Source organism: Petromyzon marinus, unplaced genomic scaffold, assembly GCF_048934315.1.
Source record: "Petromyzon marinus isolate PM22_M1 ecotype Great Lakes invasive population unplaced genomic scaffold, UKy_Petmar_22M1.pri1.0 PM_G_Scaffold_32, whole genome shotgun sequence".
Classification (NCBI taxonomy): domain Eukaryota; kingdom Metazoa; phylum Chordata; class Hyperoartia; order Petromyzontiformes; family Petromyzontidae; genus Petromyzon; species Petromyzon marinus.
This window is the reverse complement of record NW_027422895.1, coordinates 113,938-123,987: the sequence shown is the minus strand read 5'-3', so window position 1 is coordinate 123,987 and position 10,050 is coordinate 113,938. Positions and strand designations below refer to the sequence as shown.

At 54.2% G+C, this 10,050-nt stretch overlaps 1 long non-coding RNA gene across 1 annotated transcript; it reads right to left on the bottom strand.

Moving 5' to 3' along the window:
- Window positions 1-2,236: 2,236 nt before the first annotated feature.
- Window positions 2,237-6,405, bottom strand: LOC142915526 (uncharacterized). The gene is made up of 3 exons (XR_012935979.1): window positions 5,216-6,405; window positions 3,938-4,019; window positions 2,237-2,943 (listed from the first exon to the last, which is right to left on the bottom strand). It is a non-coding gene; the product is annotated as an uncharacterized LOC142915526 (long non-coding RNA).
- Between the last annotated feature and the right edge of the window lie 3,645 nt (window positions 6,406-10,050).

Below are 10,050 nucleotides of genomic sequence, written 5' to 3'. Positions count from 1 at the left end.
ATTGTTAATATCAATTTTGGAAAAGGCTCATATACAACAGTAGCAGCCACCACCACCACCCACTATCAGCAGCAGCCACCACCACCACCATCAGCAGTAGCAGCCACCACCACCACCCGCTATCAGTAGCAGCCACCACCACCACCCGCTATCAGCAGCAGCCACCACCACCACCACCCGCTATCAGCAGCAGCCACCACCACCCACTAGCAGCAGCCCTCACCACCACCACCACCCACTAGCAGCAGTAGCAGCCCTCACCACCACCACCACCCACTATCAGCAGTAGCCACCACCACCACCACCCGCTATCAGCAGCCCTCACCACCACCACCACCCGCTATCAGCAGCCTTCACCACCACCACCATCACCCGCTATCAGCAGCCCTCACCACCACCACCACCCGCTATCAGCAGCCCTCACCACCACCACCACCCGCTATCAGCAGCCACCACCACCACCCACTATCAGTAGTAGCAGCCCTCACCACCACCACCACCCATTATCAGCAGTAGCAGCCCTCACCACCACCACCACCACCACCCGCTAGCAGCAGCAGCCACCTCCACCACCCGCTATCAGCAGTAGCAGCAGCCACCACCACCACCCACTATCAGCAGCCACCACCACCACCCGCTATCAGCAGTAGCAGCAGCAGCAGCAGCCCCAGGTTAATGTCGCTCTATGTAGCTTGAGTCGCCCACACTCCTTGTCCGCATGCGAGCTCGCATGCTGACACGGGGTGTGTATGCGTCTGCGGGTTAGATGCGGGAAAATACGGTGCTCATATTATGGGAATACACACGCTTCTCTTTTTACGCATTTAGACCTGAGGGCTAAGGTAGTTTACCTCACTTAATTTTTTTAAATTAAATATCATGAGTTTAATAACAAAAAATAAACGTAATTACTGTCCGGATCTGCGCGCCTTCTTAATACGTAAATGGAATTGTAAATCACGAGGCGGGTAGAACTCGTAACAGCCTTTATTATAAATCACTGTGGAACGTCAATCTCAGTGGGGTGCTAATACAACTCACATGATAACCACCACCACCATCATAACCACCACCACCATCATGACCACCACCACCATCATAACCACCACCATCATAACCACCACCATCATAACCACCACCACCATCATAACCACCACCATAACCACCACCACCATAACCACCACCACCACCATCATAACCACCATAACAACCACCATCATGACCACCACCACCATCATAACCACCACCACCATAACTACCACCACCATGATAACCACCACCACCATCATAACCACCACCATCATAACCACCACCATCATAACCACCACCACCATAACCACCACCATAACCACCACCATCATAACCACCATCACCATCATAACCACCACCACCATAACCACCATCATAACCACCACCATCATAACCACCACCATCATAACCACCACCACCATCATAACCACCACCATCATAACCACCACCACCATCATAACCACCACCACCATCATAACCACCACCACCATAACCACCACCACCATAACCACCACCACCATCATCACCACCACCATCATAACCACCACCACCATCATAACCACCATCACCACCATAACCACCACCACCATCATGACCACCACCATCATAACCACCACCATCATAACCACCACCACCATAACCACCACCACCATAACCACCACGACCACCACCATAACCAGCACCACCACCATCATCACCACCACCATCATAACCACCACCACCACCATCATAACCACCATCACCACCACAACCACCACCACCACCATCATGACCACCACCATCATAACCACCACCACCACCACCATAACCACCACCACCATAACCACCACCATCATAACCACCATCATAACCACCACCATCATAACCACCACCATAACCACCACCATAACCACCACCATCATAACTACCATCATAACCACCATCACCATAACCACCACCATCACCATAACCAACACCATTATAACCACCACCACTATCATGACCACCACCACCATAACCACCACCATAACCACCACCACCATCATAACCACCACCACCATAACCACCATCATAACCACCACCATAACCACCGCCATCATAACCACCACCACCATAACCACCATCATAACCACCACCACCATAACCACCACCACCATCATAACCACCACCACCATAACCACCACCACCACCATAACCACCACCATCATAACCACCACCATAACCACCACCATCATAACCACAACCATAACCACCACCACCATCATAACCACCACCACCATAACCACCACCAACATCATAACCACCACCATCATAACCACCACCATAACCACCACCATCATAACCACCACCACCATCATAATCACCACCACCACCAGCATAACCACCATAACCAACACCACCATCACCACCACCACCATCATAACCACCACCACCATCATCACCACCACCATCATCACCACCATCATAACCACCACCACCATCATAACCACCACCACCATCACCATAACCACCACCACCATAATCACCATCACCATCATCACCACCATCATCACCACCACCACCACCATAACCACTACCACCATAACAACCACCACCACCGAGCTGTGCCGAGCGGTTCACTTGTGCGGCGATGTTGAAGGAGCGGTCGAGTGCGGCGACGTCGTTACAGACGAGGGCCTATTTCAGGACGGCTCGTAGAAGCAGCAGCAGCGGCGACCGTGGTCGTCCCAGTCGCCACAATCACCAACACCGTCGTCACCGTCGCCGCCGCCGCCGCCACCGCCACCAGGGATGCGTGGGCACCGACGGTGCGAGCGGCGGCGCTTGAGAGCGCCGCAACCGGCAGGATGCCGGCGGGGGGTGGCCGGGCGACGGGGCAAACCGGCGGGGAACCACCAGGAGCCCCCCCCCCCGCACGTTTGAGGCCGGGTCGACCTAGGGGAGGCCCGGGTGCCGTTCAGATAATCCCCGTCACTGTTACAGCGACGGATGAACTTCGACCTTTGAATTGATGCCGTGGTGCAGGAACGGTGCAGGAGGGGGGAGGAACATGGGGAAGGAGGAGGGTGGGGGTGGTGGTGCAGGTGATGGGGGTTGGACGAGGTGGAGTAGATGGAGGTGCAGGAGGTGGGGTGGATGGAGGTGGAGTAGATGGAGGTGGAGTGGATGGAGGTGCAGGAGGTGGAGTGGATGGAGGTGGAGTGGATGGAGGTGGAGTAGATGGAGGTGGAGTGGATAGAGGTGCAGGAGGTGGAGTGGATGGAGGTGGAGTGGATGGAGGTGGAGTAGATGGAGGTGCAGTAGATGGCGCTGGAGTAGATGGAGGTGGAGTGGATGGAGGAGTGGATGGAGGTGCAGGAGGTGGAGTAGATGGAGGTGGAGTAGATGCAGGTGGAGTAGATGCAGGTGGAGTAGATGCAGGTGGAGTAGATGCAGGTGGAGCGGATGGAGGTGGAGTAGATGGAGGTGGAGTAGATGCAGGTGGAGTAGATGGAGGTGCAGCGGATGGAGGTGGAGTAGATGCAGGTGGAGTAGATGCAGGTGGAGCGGATGGAGGTGGAGTAGATGGAGATGGAGTAGATGCAGGTGGAGTAGATGGAGGTGGAGTGGATGGAGGTGGAGTAGATGGAGGTGGAGTAGATGCAGGTGGAGTAGATGGAGGTGGAGTAGATGGAGGTGCAGGAGGTGGAGTAGATGGAGGTGGAGTAGATGCAGGTGGAGCGGATGGAGGTGGAGCAGATGGAGGTGGAGTAGATGGAGGTGGAGTAGATGGAGGTGCAGGAGGTGGAGTAGATGCAGGTGGAGTAGATGCAGGTGGAGTGGATGCAGGTGGAGTAGATGGAGGTGGAGTAGATGGAGGTGGAGTAGATGCAGGTGGAGTAGATGGAGGTGGAGCAGATGGAGGTTCTGGTGTCTGTACGCCGGTCACCTTGGCGGTGCTGGCTCCCACGTGGGGGTTGGCGGAGCGCGTGTGGATCTCGCGCTTCACCTGCTGCTGCTGCTGCCGCTGCCTGTAAATGTGGAGGCGGAGGTTTGGCCGCTGCTCTAACGACGGCACTACACGCACCTCTATGAGTCTCCGTGAGTCTCTATGTATCTCTATGAGTCTCTGTATCTCTATGAGTTTCTATGTATCTCGATGAGTCTCTCTGTATCTCTAAGTCTCTATGTATCTCTATGAGTCTCTATGTATCTCTATGCGTGTTGATGTATCTCTACGAGTCTCTATGTATCTCTGAGTCTCTATGCGTCTCTATGTATCTCAATGTATCTCTATGAGTCTCTCTGTATCTCTGAGTCTCTCTGTATCTCTGAGTCTCTATGTATCTCTACGAGTCTATGTAACTCTATGCGTCTCTCTATCTCTGAGTCTCTATGTATCTCTATGAGTCTCTATGTATCTCTATGAGTCTCTCTGTATCTCTAAGTCTCTATGTATCTCTATGAGTATGTATCTCTATGCGTCTCTATGTATCTCCATGAGTCTATGTGTCTCTATGAGTCTCGATGCATCTCTAGGTACCATAGAGACTCATAGATACCTAGAGACTCATGGAGATACATAGAGACTCATGGAGATACATAGAGACTCATGGAGATACATAGAGACTCATGGAGATACAGAGACTCCATGCAATCATGGTGATTATCTATGCAACCTCCTGTAGACCAAGTGAGGTAGTCAACATCTCATAGCCACCGTGATGAGACACGCAGACTCCAAATATGCAGCAGCAGACATCGTCAGGGTTGGTATCAAACCCACGACCTCCTGTACACCAGGCGAGGTAGTCAACATCTCATAGCCACCGTGATGATGATGACAGACGCAGACTCTAAATATACAGCAGCAGACATCGTCAGGGTTGGTATCAAACCCACGACCTCCTGTACACCAGGCGAGGTAGTCAACATCTCATAGCCACCGTGATGATGACAGACGCAGACTCTAAATATACAGCAGCAGGCATCGTCAGGGTTGGAATCAAACCCACGACCTCCTGTACACCAGGCGAGGTAGTCAACATCTCATAGCCACCGTGGGTCCCATGAGTGTGAGGCGAGTCAAGAGCTGCAAGGCTGAACTTGTCCGTTCATCGACGTGGGATGGATGACGCCTCGCTTGGACGCTCTGTGGACGCTCACCATTCACCGCTCGACGCTCACCGCTCTCCGCAGACTCGCAGAGCGAGTCGATGCCAATTACCGGTTCATTACGGCCGTGGCGGTGGTGACGGTGGTGGTGGTGGCCGTGGCGACGGTGACGCCGGTGGCCGTGGCGGGGGTGATGGCGTCCGTGGCGACGGCGTTCCTGGCTTCGGTGACGTGCGTCGTCCACGCCGCTTCCTGCTCCAGCCGTCGCCACTTGGCTCGTCGATTTTGGAACCAACCCTTGACGAGGACCGCAATAACAAAATCATCCAGCGGTGTGCGTGGTGTCTGTGTGTGTCTACGTGTGTCTGTGTGTGTCTACGTGTGTGTGTGTGTCTACGTGTGTCTGTGTGTGTCTACGTGTGTCTGTGTGTGTCTGCGTGTGTCTGTCTGTGTCTGTGTGTCTACGTGTGTCCGGCAAAACAACCCCTTACCTCCTCGCGGTGCCGGACGGGCAACTCTGTCGTGGACAGTGCTGTGGGGGGAGGTCCAATTTTGATTGGCTCCTCCCCTCATGGCATATGTGTCCACCACAGGGGCTAAACGGGGGCTCTGGATGGGTGCGAGGGGCTGGTAACCCCTCCACCTTCAATTAATTACCACTAAACCACGAGTTAAACTGAAATATGTAACTAATAAGCTTGTGCCGGAGGCCCCGGGGGGCCAGGCGTCTATGACGTCTCCTGACTAAACCCCAATTGGCGGAGCCAGGAGATTGAATATCTACCCTCGGGGCTCCTCCAGAAACAACGAAAAGCCACTACGGGTGGCCACGTGGAATGTTCGAACGCTCACTGCGGAGGAGAGGCTGCCACTCCTCTGTCGGGAGCTGGACCGGTACCGCCTGGATCTACGTGGCATTCAGGAGGTCCGGTGGACCGGCTCTGGCTCCTGCCACCATGAGGGGTGGACAGTCCTCTACTCGGGGCAGGAGACTGCCAAACAACAGGGAGTGGCTCTTCTTTTGAACAAAAGAATGAAGGGGGCGTGGGAGCGTGGCGGTGAGGTGTGGGAAGCTGTAAGCCCCAGGCTACTTTGGGCTCGCCTTCCCATCAACCGGAGGTGAGGAATGGTGGTCGTGGTTACTTATGCCCCCACCGAAGATGAACATCCGTGGAGGGATGCAGGCAAAGCCGATGAGTCAGATGCCTTAAATGACCTCCTGTCACAAGTGCTGGCTAAAGTGGCCCCTCGGGATAGAGTCATCATGCTGGGTGACTTCAATGCCCGAGTTGGTCATGATACTGGCACCTGGTCTGGAGTGATTGGAGGGCATGGGCCAGATCAGCTCAATAACAACGGTAGGAGGCTGCTAGATTTTTGTGCAGCCCATGGACTTGTAATTACCAACACGCTGTTCCGGCATCGGCGCATCCACACAACATCATGGATGCATGCCGGGTCCAAGCAAGAACATCTGCTGGACTACATAGTGACGGACCAGCGGATGCGAGCCCATGTCCTTGACACCAGGACCTACCGTGGAGCTGATCTGCCCTCTGACCATCGACTAGTCATCTGTAAGATGCGCCTGCCATTCTTCCACTCCGGTGGTGGGTGTACACCCAGGACCGCATTCCAACCTAATGTGGCCTGGTCTCAGTTATCTGATGAAAGTTGCAAGCGAGAATTTCATCATCGCTTGCGGCTGGGATTGGCATCGTCCCCGACTCCTCCTGATGTCGAGGGTAAATGGGCGAGGTTTAGGAGTGTGACTCATGCAGCTGCAATGGCTGCTTTGGGTATGCGGTCCAGACCTCCCCAGAGACCCTGGCTGACAGAGGAGGTGTTCAGGATGGTTGAGAAAAAGCGACAGGCCCACTGTCATCGGCTACAGAATCCCACGTCAGAGAATGAGGAGGCTTACCGCAGCCTTCGCTCGGAGGTTCGGAGAGCCGTGAGGCGCTGCAAGGATGGGTGGTGGTTGCGGGTTGCTGAGGAGATGGAGTCTGCCTCAGTGGCCCGTGATCACAAATCTCTATTTAACTCCATCAAAAAAGTAACCTGCAGCGCCACACCTATTACCATCATTAGGGGAAAAAACGGTGATCCAATCTCCGACCCCCAGGAACAGGTTTGCAGATTTGCTGAGCATTTCTGTGAGGTCCTGGGGGACGGAAAATCCCTCAGCCAGGAAAACATCGTGGCACAAAGTGAGGATGACCCTGCTGAGGCTGCGGTGCCTCAAATATTGGAAGAAGTCACCCCCTGTGAGTGGCTGGCTGAGGTGCCATCTGTTGAGGAAGTACTGAAGGCAATCCGGAGTCTGAGACCAGGAAAGGCAGCGGGCAGAGATGATCTCCCAAGCGAAATGCTGAGGGAGGGTGGCGTTTGTGCACAGACTGCCCTATATGACATCATAACAACGGTCTGGACCACTGGATGGGTTCCACAGGATTGGAAGGATGCCCTGGTGGTCCCCCTTTTTAAGAAGGGGGGACCGCACAGACTGTAACTAAAGGGGTATCTCACTCCTCAGTGTGCCGGGAAAGGTCCTGGCAAGGATTATTCAGCATCGCCTTGCCAGTTACGCTGAGGAGAGGCTTGCGGAGCCCCAATGCGGTTTCAGGAAAGGGCGGTCCTGCACAGATGCCATATTTTCTGTCCGTCTGCTACAGCAGAGGTGTAGGGAATTCCAACAAGACCTACATCTCTGCTTTATTGACCTGGTCAAGGCCTATGATACCATCAGTAGGCCTGGGCTCTGGGTTGTTCTTCGTGCTTTTGGAGTACCTGACCCTCTGCTCACGATCATTAAGGACCTTCATGATGGTGAGCGGACCCGGGTAAAACTACGTGGCCGGGAGTCAGAGCCATTCCCTGTACACCTTGGGGTGCGACAGGGATGTCCTCTGGCTCCCACATTGTTTAACATCTATTTTGACCACGTAGTTCGTGAAGCCTTCAATAGCTGTACCGGGGGAATCTCCATATGGTACAGATATAATGGGATGCTGATCGATGCCCGGGTGCGGTCAAGGGATGGCTCCCTATTGCTCAACCACGTTATGTATGCTGATGATTTGGTAATAGCTGCTCATTCAGAGGAGGAGTTGGAGACGCTGCTGCTGAGACTGGAGCGTGCCACTAAGAGGTGGGGCCTTACCATCAGCCCCACCAAAACTAAGCACCTGCCTGGGTATTTTGTACCATCGGACACTCCACCCCCACAACTCCCAATCGGTGATGGGGCAGTTGTGGAGAGAGTGGAGAGTTTCCCATACCTGGGCAGTGTGCTTATGACCGGCTCAAGGTTAACAGCAGAGGTCTCACTCCGAATCAGTCGAGCGGCAATATCTTTTCATCGGTTGCGTAACGCTGTGTGGAAGCTACCTGGTCTGTCGCTCCGCACTAAGCTTCAGGTCTTCTCGGCCACGGTCATTCGGTCCCTTCTCTACGCTTGCGAAACATGGACCCCCCTAATGGAACATCTTCGCCGGTTAAAAACATTTAGGCTGGCCTGCCTACGATCCATCCTGGGTTTAACCAGACTGGATTGTGTGAGGAGCTCACAAATCCTTGAAAGATCTGGGCAAGGTCCCATCGGTGAGCTCCGGCGGGCAAGGCTGCAATGGCTGGGTCATGTAGCCCGCATGCCCAGCCACCGCATGCCGAAACAGCTTTTGTTCGGCCGGATTGAGGGGGCTAAGCGGGCGCGGCACGGGCTAGAGAAGAGATGGAGTGATGTGGTACAGGAGGACGTGGAACTGAGTGGACTTGCCGATGACTGGTACCAGCGGTGTCAAGATCGGCCTCTGTGGAGGAGGCTCGTGAAGGACGCTACTGGGCAGTTGGAGGTAGTCGCCCTCCAACAACAATGGAGGGCGGAGGAGCGACGCTCACAACAACGAGCGGAGTGCCGGGTGGCTAAAGCACAGCAGGTTGGCACAGTAGGGGGCACAGGTGGTGCATCAGCCAGTCATCTCAGTCAGTCGACCCGTGGCACCTGGGTCTGCCCCGTGACCTCCTGCCAGCGGGCGTTCGACACTTCACGTGGCCTCAGGGTGCACAAGCATCATGGTGACGTCACCGGCACTTAGTGGCGAATGGCGGTTGTTGTTGTCTACGTGTGTCTACGTGTCTGTGTGTGTCTGTGTGTCTACATGTCTGTGTGTGTCTACGTGTGTCTGTGTGTCTGTGTGTCTGTGTGTGTCTACGTGTGTCTGTGTGTCTGTGTTTGTGTGTGTCTACGTGTGTCTCCGTGTGTCTGTGTGTCTGTGTGTCTACGTGTAGATGGAGGTGGAGTAGATGGAGGTGGAGTGGATGGAGGTGGAGTGGATGGAGGTGGAGCAGATGGAGGTGGAGTAGATGAAGGTGCAGGAGGTGGAGTAGATGGAGGTGGAGTAGATGGAGGTGGAGTAGATGGAGATGACACATCAATCATCGCCCCCTACTGACAGGCTCTTGTCCACATGCAGGCCGGTGCAGGGCCACCACCTTGTGCCACACAGGGGCAGCTGCTACTTGGGGATGCTCTTCGAGTGTTTCAGGCGAGGTACAACACAAAACTCCGAGTTGCTGAGGCGATTAAGCAAGCACCGTGTAAAAGCAATTATTATAACATAGTGAATGCTTGGGAGTTTATTCGCTCTTGCTCCTGGTTAGAGGTCTACCCAACCCACGGGCCCACAAAGACTGGCCGCCCTTACTCTGCAGGTTGAACCTAGGAATTGAGTGTCCAAATTCACGTTCTTGTCATTAAAGGCCTGTGACAAAAGTGCATATATTGTAGCGGCATCGTCTCTGGCTTACACATCTACCGGGTCTCCACTTGACTTTGTATTGTCTAGGAGCAAGTCCACCCACACCTCCACTTCCACAAACTGCTGGGAGTTGCCTCACTCTGATTCACAGTCAGAATTCTCCTCCTGCTTTACGATGTGAAGGTCC